General features: G+C 40.8%; 1 protein-coding gene across 2 annotated transcripts in view; it reads left to right on the top strand.

Annotated features, from left to right (window-relative positions):
* Window positions 1–14,176, top strand: part of LOC137169836 (rho guanine nucleotide exchange factor TIAM2) — a 71,098-nt gene that overhangs the window by 1,102 nt on the left and 55,820 nt on the right. The gene's annotated exons all lie outside the window — the stretch shown is intronic.

Raw genomic sequence — 14,176 nt, 5'->3', positions numbered from 1 at the left:
TAGTGATTTTTCCCTCTAAACTTCTCACATGGTTTCATCTCAATAAATGTTCAAATGATCCAATATTTCAGCAAAAATCAAAGATTAGAGAAAATGTCCAAAACCTGAAAACAGATTTGTGTGTCAGAACTTTTGTTTTTTTTGGCATGAAAATAGCAGGAGTTGGACCCAAATTCAGAACACTGCAGGTACTTAAGAATACTCTTTATTCCAGACAATATAGCTGGCGAAAACCAGGGCTAAAATACAAACTGAACTAATGAGCGAATGCGGAACAGGTGACTGGACACCAGGGCAGGCTGGGAGCTGATACACTGAGGGGAACACAAGGAGCAAGGATGATAAGACTGATACAGGGCAGGTGTGGGGAAAACAAAGAGCAGGGCAGGGCTAATGAGGGTAATGCAGGACAGGTGAGAGGAGGAGCACATGAACACAGGAGGAGTGAAGGAACACACAAGGAAAACAGAAGCAACAGAAAACACAACACCAGCATATCAACGAGCAAAACCACATGACCAAAAGGCAACCAAAGCAACATACATTAGATAGTCGTCAAAAAGGTCCAACTCAGAAATAAGCCCCTCTCCCACACAGTACAATACTCACAAAACAGAGGAAGTCTGAGGGCATCTGGAGGATAATGGCACCAGCATTGCTGAAAATGCTGCAGATCCCCATCTGTACAACATGAAATATTACATTTAAGAGATATTACAGTTAATAAGTAGTATGATGGTGTTTCAGTTTTCTTTGGGGTCATCTAAATATGGTTTGTACCAAGTTTGGTGAAGATTAGATGAAATATTTGCCAAAAGAAGCAAAAAATGTGTTTACTAAAAAATCCAAAATGACGGAACATTTTTCCAGGCGTATATGGGCGTGGCCTTTATCAGTCAAGTTGGCATCGTTCAAGGAACACAGTGTGCAAATATTGTTTTTATACGCCTCATGATTCATGAGTTATTAGCCAAAACGTAAAACACGTTATAACTGACCACATGGTGGCGCTATTGGTCCCATGTTTTAATATGTTAAGCATTTGCACATGGGACACCGGTCCAGGAAGTATGAATACTTCAGCACTTTTATTTTTTGAGATATCAACTTTCAAACATTCCTCCCGTAGACTTTCCATTATGGATTGTAATACCTCGAAAAACTATATAAAATAACTGGATAATGCTAGAAATAAGAGTCATAGCATAAATGTCCTTAAAGAGCTGAACATTTTGATATTTGAATGGTTTCTGTTGCTGAAGGTATGCAGAAGTAGTTAGCGATCAGTGTGAATGCTTGTCAGCTTGTGTACTTTTACTTCATGCAGGACTTTTACTTCTACATTGCTGTGTTGGTACTTTTACTTACATAAAGGATCTGAATACTTCTTCTACCACTGAACATCCAACAGTATCTTTATAAAACTCATCTCAGAGCTCCAGTGTCGTTTTGTTTTTGTCTTGCTGGCCGCCTGAAGCCGATTACATAACATGAGCAGAGAGATGACATGTTCTCCTTCAGCTTCCAGGTACTGACTCGCTGTTCACTGTTCTTCGCTGAATGAACCTGTTGGTGGAAACACCAAGTTTTACTGCTTGGATTTAAACTTTATTTGTGCTGCCATCAGTAGTAAAGAAACAGGTTCAGGAAAGGATTCTGTTGCAGGAAAACATGCATCATCCAGACCTGGAGCTCAGTGCAGCAGCACAGAACTGCCACTCTTAGTAAAAACTATGATTTTACATTAAACTCATTACTAAACTCTCTTAATCTCATTATAACATGAAAATATCCTAATTTTAACAAGGAAAACAAAAAGTTTTTCCTTATTAAGAATTGCTTTTCTTGTTATAATGATAACCTTTAATATATTTTGTAATATCAAGTGGATATCTGCCACGTTTACAGTCTTTTTAGCATCAAATTCCCTCTTTGTGTTTCCCTGTTGAGCTGCGGTGGAAGTATAGTAACAAACAGAGGGACGTTGGCACTAAACTAGACTGTAACATTGAAAGATATCTACTTGATTTGACTCATTTGGACGCTGAAGCTTCATATTATATTCAGATAAACTTTTAAATACATTTTTGCACAGAAGGAGGACTGTGGATTTTGTCCTCCATCACTTGAAACATGTTTTAATGTTCATCTGGGCTCCTGACTGTTGTTTAAAGACAGAAAAAGAAGAAAAATTGTGTTGTTTTCTCTGCTGAGAAACATCTGGACCGGGACGTAGAGATGGTGGATGGCAGCAGTGATTCTGCAGGTGGAGGATGCCCTGTAGTGAGATCAGGAGGGATTTGCTTTGTTAATAACACTGTCAGATACTGAACTTCAAACACAGATTGTCAGTAAATACCCCGATCCCACCCCTGCTCCCCAGATGATGAATCTTGACCTCTTGATCTGTCCTCTAGCGCCGCCCTCAGGACAAACTGTACTGTTTTATTTTTATCTCCTCTGCTGGTGAACAGATAAACCATCAGGATGTTGTTTATTCAGATCGTGGCTGTAATCAACTTTACAGCCTCTTGCAGACACCAGCAGTAAATAAAGTCATATTTTATCATTTTTAATGTGGCCACAAACTTATTTTATTCTTTTATTTCCCGTGTAAACTCCACATGTTCCACAGAGTCGCCTCACTCGGTGTTTCCCTGAATTTCACAGCAAGAAATTGAGCATGAAATCCAGCAGCTGTGACTCTATTAGAGGAAACCCTGTTAAATAACCCTCAGCAGGACTGCAGGCCCCTGTAGTGTCTTTGTTGTTGTTGTGTGTGTGTGGCTGAGTAAAGACTGGACACATTAGAAGCTAAGTGGAGTCCTGCAGAGACCTGAAACACACACACACACACACACACACACACACACACACACACACATCTTTATAGTTTCCTTGCAGATTTTATAGATTGTAGTGTCCACATACTTTTGGAAACTATGTGGACACTGGAACATTACAGCCATGCAGGGATGATTTGCTGCTGGCTGCTGTCAGACGGGGTTGAGGTCAAGTTCTTCCACAACAAACTGGGAAAAGCATTTCTTTATGGACCTGCTTTCAAGCAGGAAAGAGACAAACCGTTAAAACAGATTTGAAAGAACACCGTCGCCTGAAATATTGTGTGACCGAGCATTCAGTGGAACTCGAAGCTCTTTTCCACTACAACCTGCAGACTCCCATAACCTGAGACCTGTGAGAGTTCAAGCTTCTGTTTTGTTTTGCACAGTGTGAAATTTAACCAATTTAACATTTGTAGAAATGCTCTTAAGTTTCTTCTAAGATCGGTTTATATATCGAAGTCAGAGGGAGGAGGTCGGGGTGGATGGAGAATGTACAACATAGAGACCCGGTTCACATCCTGAGTCCTGTGGGTGCTCAGGTTTAGACGACAAAAGCACTTTGGTTCTGGTTAGTGAGAGATGGTGGTGTGGCTTAAATGTTTAAGCTCTCTCTGACCTTAACCAAGTGCTGCCAGTGTCTACACACAACCGTAAAAAGTTGAACATTGCTGTAGTTTCTACTTGCTGATATTTTACTGCAAGATCAGATATTTAGGAGGAAAAAAGTACAAGTTACGTTTTCTCTGAAGATTTCACTCGTATGTTCAATATCAACATTTTTGCAACTTGCCAAATATGTTAATTAACAGCATTTTCTCATGTATGTTGAGAGAAAATGTGATTCAGCAGCATTACGTTTCCTGCAAAACAGTATTTTCTGTTGAAATCGTAATTTCTAGCAGACAGTTGCCAGCTGACAGCTCGCTGCTTCATCTACTCTGAATCTGAACACATAAAGGCGGGCCCCACCAGGTGTTGAAGTGTTTGTTGTCAGTTTGTAGTGTGCTGAAGGAGCCTGAAGCATCAACGCTGTTGCTATGGTTACCTGCAGTTTAATACACCCCCGAGCACTGATTTTAAAACTGCTGACCAATCAGAAACCAGGATTTCCTGCGGCTGTAAACAAACCGTGAAGCCGTGTTGATTTTTCTTGTCCCGCTGACCGCGTCTCACCTCTCTGCGGTGGATTTTAATGATGTGGTCTGACCCGCTGTTTGTGTTGTAAGGTGAGCAGCTCAGGTGGCGGCGAGGTCGGCGAGGAGGAGACGCCCCGGCAGGTCTCACACTGCTCGTCTGTGTCCAGAAAAAAAAAAAACCCCACCACACCGAGCTGTTTGCTTTCAGCCGGAGGCCGACAGAGTTGTTATCGTTGTGTAGAAACGAACACAGAAACACACTCGACAGCGTTTTACTCCAGAATAAATAAATATTCAGAGGAAACCCGAAGCTCTCTGCGAGTCTTTAGGTGTCACTTCAGAAAATTTAAGAGCGTCGACACTAAACACAGACCGGTGTCTCTGGTATAAAAAGCACTTCTGCAGGTTTTTATCACATTAACTGGTGTTGGATCTACTTTCCATTCCTGCTGAGCGTCAGTTTGAGCCTGAAGCTTCATTCTTTTCTATGATTATCAACCTGCAGAGACTTGAAACCGCCCGGATTGCTGCTGAATGTCTTTATGATAACTTTTACATTTTGACTACTGTGGTAGTTGACTCGTACAGGACCTATCAGATGGATTGCCATGAAATCTTTCACAGATATTCATGTTCCCCAGAGGATGAATCCTACTGACTTTGGTGATCCTCTGGATTTTCCTCTAGTGCTGCCGTGAGGTTGACATTTGTGTTTTTTTAGTGAAATATCTCTACAGCTATTGGATGGATTGGTGTGAAATTTGGCTCACACATTTATGTTCCCCGGACGATGAGTTGTAATGCTAATCTTCACCTTTACGCTCAAAGCATCGCTGTGTTTGAGTGCAGTCTCACAGAGCTGCTAGCATGGCTGTAGACTATTAGGGTTGCTTTTATTTTGGGGCATGTTTATGTCTTCATCAGAGAACTGATAGAAGAGAAATGACAAGAAATGAGCAGAGATTGAAAGAGAAGAGGATCTGCAACAAAAGCTGGATGCAAACTGGGGACGTCGCAGTTGATGGTCGTAGTCTTAACCACCAGGATGCTCTATACAATTGTTTTGATCCAACATTAATAGACATTAGTGCAGCTGCAAGTTCTGACTTTCTGTCCAGAGTAACGCTGTTGTGCTAAGTTATCACAGCGGAGGCTCAGATATCTGAGATTTGAAGGTCGACTACTGAGCAGCAATTTTTGCAAGAAAGTCACATGAGGTCCGTGTTTTATTTTTACTGGTCAGGGTTAGAGTTAACGAACAAAAACATATTTCTGCTACACAAGATTATGTTTACTTTTTCAGTAATCAATTACTGGACACTTTTTACCTCTTCGGGGCCTCGTTCTTCGTACGTGGATCACCGAGTTACCCAGATTAGAATGTCGATGATTTGACACGAGTCTGGGATCTGAGTCTGAGTCTGGAACTGTTGTCATAGCAACAAGTCATGAAGCCCAAACCTGCTAAAGTGCAGTTTATTGACAGTTAGCCGGATCATGATGTCAAATATCTCGCTTTCCCAGATTTATAATGAAAGATTAAGATGAGAACATGGAGGTTATTGATAAATTATTATGATTAGTTTTCATAATGAAGAGCTACCTTCACTCACACACGATAAAATAAACAACTAAATAAAAGTTTGTACACTAAAAATTAATTTAAAAGTAGTTTGAGATACTCTGAGCAACATAAACTCACTTAAACTATTCTGACCAGTGGAAACAGGACACATTACATTTAATTTTCCATTTAAACACTAAAACATATTAAATGATTAACTGCACAACTCACTTTGCTGAAATAAAGTTACATTATTGTTTTAAGTTTTTAAAAGGTCTCATTGTGTGTGATCAAAGTGTGGAAACAGTAGAAACATTGTGAAGCTCAATGTAGGACAAAATCACAGCAGGAATAAACAGAAAATAAGACTTATGTCCATGAATCTCTTGCCCCAGTGCATGCTGGGAGGGTTCCTAACACACCTACCTTATTGAACTTCAAACACATGATCAGCACACAGACAAAAATACGAATGCTTTCAACTCTACTCCTTTTGCCTTCGTTATTCAGGACAACTTCATCCACACATCAATCCTCAAACATCCTCTAAAATGATTCAAATAAGACAAAATCACTCTTCAGTTGAGCTGGTCACGTTGCTTTTAAAGGGATCAACACCATAAACACATAAAAAACACATTAATGCAGCTTTGAAAAGACAAAAACCTTAAATAAAACTTCAAGTCTCTGCAGATTTGAGCTTATTTTCATAGAAATGAAGAGAAACTAACATCTGCCTGGAATTATTTGAACATAAAACACATTGATTGTGTGTGGAGGCTTCAGTGATCACTAACAAACGCTCCAGCGATCAGTGCGACATGTGTTCGGCCCGCGGTCGCCTCTCATCTCTTTGTTCGCTCCGATCGACAATAGAAACCGGTTTTTCTCTGAGCGTCTCCGAGAGCGACACTCCGTCAGTCGAGTGTTCAGTCTCTGCTCGCCACATGTCACCTCGCAGTCAAACAGAGAGCTAATGAACACTGAGTGAGGCTCATTAGCTTCTGCTGTGTGTTAATGAGAGTCTGCGGAGTCGGTTTACGCTCTCACATCAGCTCTGTGACTAAAAGGTCATAAAGCAGAAACAGTAGGAGAGATTGTTGTGAGACATTCGGTCCATTTGCTGCTCAGAGTTTGTGTTTTTTATTTTGCAAAGTGGCAGTTTTCCCACAGATGTCACCTTGTTAAATGATGTCATAATTTAATTTTGTTGTTGGCGGTTTTCTTCTTATCTTGACACCAAGTACAACACAATACGGAGTACAAAAAAAAATCACATTTAACTTTAAAGGCGATATATTCTGCACATTTCCAGGTCTATATTTATATTCTGGGGAATATATTTACATGATTTATAGTTCAAAGCAAAGAAGGAGGAAAAAGAAGTGAAATCCTGCTACTATAGTTTGTTTACATAGCCTCGGGAGCCACAGGAAGCTTCTTGAAGCTGACCAATCGGAACAGAGTGGGCTCATCGGGAGGCGGGCCTTAAAGAGACAGGAGCTAAAACTGCCTGTTTCAGACAGAGGCCGATTTAAGATAAAAAAGGAGTTTTTAACTTTAAATCATCAAGATATTCCAGTAAAGCCCCAGAATATAAATACAGACCTGAAAATGTGCAGAATATGTCCGCTTTAAGGAAGAATTTATGCGCAAACTTAAAAAATGTTTATTTATGTTATGGGTCATTTAAAGAACTGATTGTGTTTTTTAAACTCTAAAATGTCAATATCCGTATCAGCCTCCAAAATCCTGTATATGAATTTCAGAGCAGATTAGTCCATTAGTTGTGTTTTAAAAACATGGATTTTAGAGGAAAACAGCAGTTTGTTTTTGCAACTTGAATGAAACACCTGCCTGAACCTCAGCTGTCCAGATTCATTAAAACGCTTCAGCTGCACACACACACACACACATACGGAGGTAAATCCAGAAGTTTGTTTTTCCTCTTGTCATGGCATGCAGGGAGCTCAGCGTGGCCGCCGCTGCAGCAGCGAGCAGCAGCGGCAGCAGAAGAAGAAGAAGAAGTAGAAGGGCTTCTCTGTTCGGCAGGAATGTGCGGTGGATTTTCTACCTAATTAACCTCCAAGTTGTCGTGCAAGTTCGCAGCTTTCTGCACGATGAAAAGAGGTGATAGGCTCGGCCGCCCTGTTGTTCTTTCTTTAAGCCTCGCAGCCTTGAGGGAACCGAGCGTCTGATCCAACAACGAGCAGGCTTTGTGTTTGAGGCACGAGACCGAGCTGATAGGATCTGAGCTCAACTCGGTTATAGCCGCTGACTAATGAACCTAATCGGATCAGTTTTATTATCAACAGGTTAAAATAAAAAGGACAGATTCTTTTTACTCTCATAAGACTGCAATAAGTCTGATATTAGTGTTTATCAAAGGTCACTTTCAGGACTTTCTGCTTAATGGCAGTGCTGGAAGAAGCAATCACATACTTTACTAAAGTTTAAGTCCCAACACATCAATGTAAAATACCATATAACAACTAAAAGTCCTGCATGATAAATACTACTACAGTAAAAGTACATAAGTATTATGAGCTTGATGTAGTTAAAGTATTGCAGTAAAAGTAGTGGTTTGGTCCCTCTGACTGATATATTATTATATATGACATCATTAGATTATTAATACTGAAGCATCAGTGTTAGAGCAGCATGTTACTGTTGTAGCTGCTGGAGGTGGAGCTAGTTTCAACTACTTTATATACAGTTAGCTAGTTTAGTCCACTGGTTCCCAACCTAGGGGTCGGGCCCCTCCAAAGGGTCAGCAGATAAATCTGAGGGGTCGTGAGATGATTAATGGGAGAGGAAAGAAGAAAAAACAAAGTTCTGATACACAAATCTGTTTTCAGTTTTTGGACTTTTTCTCTAATCTTTGATTTTTGGTGAAATATTGGAAATATTGTAATATTGCATCACATGGAAATACTCAAGTAAAGTACAAGTACCTCAAAATTGTATTGAAGTACAGTATTTGAGTAAAGGTACTTTCCACCACTGCGTAATGAAAATACTAAGTTTTATCTGAATATTTGATTTTGTCAGTATTGTTGAGCCCTAATTTAGAGACAAAACACTCAAACTTCAGGGTACATTCAGTGGCAGTATGGAGCTTTTAGTCACATCACATGATCTTCATCAGCCCTGTTGTCTTTTTTTTCTGAGTACTCTCAGGACTTGTCACGTCTCGTCCATGTTGGCTTAAAAGTTCAGTTTCAGAGTTCGTTCTTCACCTCAGCAGTAGCAGAAAAAATGAGAACATGACATACCACTGAAGACCATGTGATGTGATCAAAAGCTCTAGAGCAGCAACTACTCAGACCTTGAGGTGAGATTGATTTGGAGCTGCTGTTTCCATCGTCAAAACTGAATTTCATGGACATACCTTTGATGTGATTTAGAGTTTTGGACAAGCAAACAAATATTAGCGTCTTTGTGCTCTGCCACTAACGAAAGAAGAAGAGAAGACAGAGTTGTGTTGCTGTTGTTCTGCTTTCGGTGATACTTTACTATGTAATTCAATATAATGTAAAAGGTGTGATATGAATCAGTCCTCAATCAGTATAAGTGGATTATTTTATAAACTACATTTTACTTGTACCTTAGAGAAAATTGGTGAATGCCACAGATTCTCTGAAATCAATCGTATGTGCCACTTAAAGTGGTGATCATCTGTATTTTTGTAACTCCATTGCAGCGTCTCTGCAGCTCCTTTCGTCTTTACGGAGCTTTACAGCAAGTTTCAGCTCATTGTTTATCTGTCCGGCTGCAACTTTACTATTTTGGTTCACTCTCAGCGCTCTCATAGCGTTGTTTTCGGCCGCAGCAGGCAGCTGTTTACAGAGAAAAAGCTCTAAAAAGCCACTGTACACTACCTGCTCAACACCAAACGGCAAACAGACACAGTTAGCTGTAGACTAGCTGGTGAACATTGTGGAACATTTAGCAGCTAAAGAGCCAGATATTTCCCTCAGGAGTTGGTGGAGACCAAAAACAGAGCTAAAAGAGAGTGAATATTGGACTTACATTCACCAGGTGGACAGAAACACGACTCTAAATGAATCATAATGAGGCTCCGTAACTGCTGGATGTGGAAATAAGCAACTGTTTGCAAACAAGTTCAACATATCAACTGATGAAAGCTGATGATACATCAGTATTGTGTTCACTGCTTGTTTCTGCTGAAAACAAAAATAGCATCTGTTGCATGAGGCCAGTTTTGTTTTAGTGAGAAATACTGAATCTAACAGTGTTAAAACTCCACAGATGGTCTTCAAGAAAAAAATACAATTTTCAGACTCATTAATAAACAAAATGACTGGTTTAATTTGAGATGCTTCACATTTTGGTTTAGATTAGAGCTGAAACAATTTGTCAATTAATCAATAAACCAATTTACAGATTTGCAGCTTTTCTCTTTTATATAATTCAAAACTGAATATCTTTTGGTTCTGGACTAGAGTTGGGAACCGAAAACTGGTTCCAAATTAGAACCAAATAGAAAATGCCAAGAACCGGACACCCGTTAAAAAATATTCAATCGCGGTTCTGCTTATCGGTTCCTAAACGTGATAATCCTTTATTATTACAAACAAAGGCTACATATCTGCCAGGACCTGTCTACGTCATGCATCAATGCAACAGTTTGTCAATTTGTGTAGATACAAGCATGCACGGCTAACGTCACAACAGCGAGCAAACACTCACAAGTGTGGATTCACTTTATTTAAGAAAACAACAAGGCAAAGTGCAATTAATGCTGGAAGCTAATCATCTGTAAGTCAGGCTGCTCATCAAACCTGACCAAACATTTAACGCCGTGTCCGAACTGAATGCAACATGAGCGAGAATCAGTGACAAAATCATTTAGATTGCTTTGTCGTAGCACCTCGCTAGCACTCACGCTAACGTTAACGCTCAAAAGAATAAAGATATTTTGTTATCTAAACATTTGACCTCTTTTTTTTATCATATTGGAATTGAAGCCTGGAATTGATGAGAACCAGAATTAATAAGCTGAATCAGAATTGTAATTGACATAATTAAAACGATACCCAACCCTATTTTAGGCTGCTGGTCGGACAAAACAAGACATTTGAGGTTGATACTTGAACTTGCGATGGCCATTTTATACTATTTTATGAAATAATGAATTGATAAATCAAGAAAACAATCTGCAGATCAGTCAGTAAACTGTTTCATGTGTTTGTGTGTGAGCTCGTAGCCGTCAGGACTTTCAGACTCACATGCAGGTGAAGTTAAAGCCTCTTTGAGCGATTCAATCCTCAACGTCAGCACAGGAAGTGGACGGAGCTGTTGAGCCGCATACCTTCACTCGAGTTTAACAAGGCCAACACTGTTCTTGGCAAAAACCCACCACTGTTTCTATTTTTTTCCACTTTGAGGTTTGGACGAGGTTGTTGTGGACTCAGCTGAGCTGCAGGCAGAACTCGCTCAGCTGAATTCAAACACCTCAGAAAGAGAAAAAATGCAGTTTGAAACGTCTGCGATGAAAGCGGGTTTGTCGCAGCGACAAAACACCACGAGGACGACAGATGCAGTTTTTATTTATCGTGTAATTCTGCAATTCCGTCCGAACGAGCAGCCTAAGCATCTGAATAATGGAGCAATCTCCGTTTAAATAAATAAAAACTGGAAACGTCCTGCCGTGTTTGCTCAGAGGGAAGGAAACTGTGCAGCTCATGATAATGAGGTTTATTTGGTGCCTGCAGCTGTAATTTCAGGAGTCATCTGTCTGCACCACCGGGCTGGATGGTTATGGTTAGCATGTTGGGGGGTGAGGAGGGGTGAGGGGGGGCATTCTGCAGACGGTGGTGGAAAAAAAAAGCTCAGCGTGACCACGATGTGTACTGGGAACCACAGCTGCCATTATGGTGCGTCTGATGGGTGATCTTGCAGGGGAGAGGAAGTTTGGTCTCATCTCTGACTGCTGTGTTCATGTTACATCCAGAAAACATCAACCATCTATAGAGTTATCAGAGCTGTGGTCTTGAGATTTTGGACTCGAGTCAATGAAACACAGGACTTGCAACATCACTGACTGACTTTAAAGGAGTCAAATCCAAAGTTAAAGCAGTTTTAGGACAGAAATCCATCTTTGTGTTTCCCTGTTGAGCTGCAGGAGATGGATAGTTACAAAAAAAAAAGGGCAATTTGTACTAAAAAGACTGTAACTTTAGAAGATATCCACTTGACTCGACCGATTTAGACTCCTGTAGCTTCATATTAGCTTCAGAGAGACTTTGGATTGGCACAGAATTTTGTACAGATAAAAGTGGATAAAAGTGGATAAAAGTGGCCGTCTGCACACTGAAGTTTTTTTCCCAAAGTTTTTATTATTGCAACATTCAGATCTGCAAGCTCTTCATCAGGAAAACATCCATGTGAAGAAAAAGCAGGCTGAATGTATAAACAGACAAAAATTAAAGCTGTATCTGGAGTTTGATTACATGATACAAAAGATAATAATATCAATATTTGTTTCAGGCTTTTGACTGAGAACAAAAGACACTTGACACTTTGTATTGATGTTTCTTCTCATGCATATTCTCAGTGAATTTAGCAGTGAATATAGTGGTGAAAAACAATAGTCTGACTCAGTGTGAGTCCTGGAGCCGAGGAGAGCAGCAGATGAGTCAACTGTCAACCACAGCTGTCAATCAACGCCCACGCAGCAGACAACAAAGCTACTATAAGTCTTTAAATCTTATTAACAGAGCAATAATTTCCTAAATGACCACCAGCACACTAATTAGAGGGCCTGAATGTAGAGATTGAGACCAGAATGACTCATTGAAAAAAACTATTTGAAGCTTTTTGAATGCGAGTCAGTTGGAGCAGCTAGCAGCCGTTGGTGGCACTTTAAGGTGCTTTTGCATCGGCTTCGGCTTCAAGACGTGAAAGCTGCTGCTTGGTACAAAGTCAAGAGTTTGTGATGTGCAGCACAACAAGCTAGTGAAGCTGTAAACAGAACCGCGTTCCTGCACATGCTCATTGGGCGTCTGCCTTACACAGAACTACTCTCCGGAGACTGAAAACGTGATCACTGTTGGTCTTTGGAGCCGTTTTTTAAACAAACTAACGTGAGAAAGCTTCATAATGAAGGAACACGTCGCCCAGTGCAGCGGTGTGACTCACAGATGTGTTTTTAATCGTTTTTGGACAAAAAATTGAGGTTTACAGCACAGAGGAATAAGTTGGTTTGGATCCAAATATGAGGTTTGTTGACAAGAAGAAAAATATAGAAAATCGCCAGACGTATCCTTTAATAATACAGAAGGAAGTGCCTGAAAACTAAACAAACATGGACGCCTCATATCGACCAAAGTCCGTGAATGTAGTTAAACCCATATTTAATGTATATTGTATCATTTTGCACAGTATTTTAAATCCTCACACAACCTTCCTGAACCGTCAGATGAATCTTTCTGATCTATTCGACGCTGCATGAATGCGACACGAACGTCAGCGTGTGAACCTCACAGAGCCGATAACACGGCTATGAAGCTATGAAGAAGTTTCATATCTGATCCTTTGTACAGTTTGCTCTGATTCTGCGTGTTTGTTTGTGAGCTCAGCACCGCTGTCGCTGTGTTACGTCACTCCGCTGTTCTCAGAGCAGCTTCCAACCCACCCGACCAGGATCAGTGTTTCCCTCCACAGCTGCTTCCAATTACTCACATAATACTCTCTCTCTCTCTCTCTGTTTTCCCACATCATAATAAACTCCCTCGCTCGCTCGCCTGCCTGCCTGCCCGCCTGCCTGCCCCGTCCAGACTCATACAAGTGATCTTGTAGTCGCCAGTGTGCAAAATGGACACACTCACGTTTCAGCTTCAGAACAGAAACTCCATGTTCAACGCTTCGTTTACAGCCGGTCAGTCTGTTCTGTTGTCATCTTCACAGACGGATGAGCCTCAGGAGATTAAATGAAACCCTCCTCTTTCCATATTTCTATCAGATGAAGGTCATTTCTACGAAAACATCAGTTTTTTTTACATGATGGACTGGTAGATTTTGCACTTTTTAACCTCTGTCCTTCATTGTTGTATTTCCATTTACGGAGGCAGGACTCCTCCTGGAAAAGATATTTTTGGATCAGGTTGAAAAGGTCATTTTTAATTTCTTTGTGACTTCAGGGTCAGCTCTATTTCTGCGGTAAATTTCCTTCTAATATTTCATAAAAAGGCTCCCGTGAAGCCCGTGAGCTCCTCCTCTAACCCGTCCCTCATAAAGAGGATTTGTTCAAATTGGAAAACAGATCCAGTTATCCTGTTTCCCATCTCCCGGGGCACATCTTTCCATCCCTTTCCATCTGCACTTCCACCCGTCCCTGCAGCTTTGATTCCTCGGGGTGGGGGGGGATCACTCCTGATATGTAGTGGTTTTTGTTTCCATTGCATTAGTGCGGTGTGTCGTTGTCGTGCTGGCTCTGTTCGCTGAGTTTTTCCGTTGTTGCTCAGTGGGGTTTGGACCCGGTTTGGTTTGGTAACGGTACACTTGAAGCTGACTGGTGAAGCTCCCAGACGGCTCTGGCTCTGATCTGCAGTGGAAAAACCAAAAAGATGCTGATACTGAGCTGCAGACCCCAGAGCTGAAGTGTA

Source organism: Thunnus thynnus, chromosome 18 (genome assembly GCF_963924715.1).
Source record: "Thunnus thynnus chromosome 18, fThuThy2.1, whole genome shotgun sequence".
NCBI classification, from domain to species: domain Eukaryota; kingdom Metazoa; phylum Chordata; class Actinopteri; order Scombriformes; family Scombridae; genus Thunnus; species Thunnus thynnus.
The sequence above is the reverse complement of the archived record's forward strand: the minus strand, read 5'-3'. Positions and strand labels throughout refer to the sequence as shown.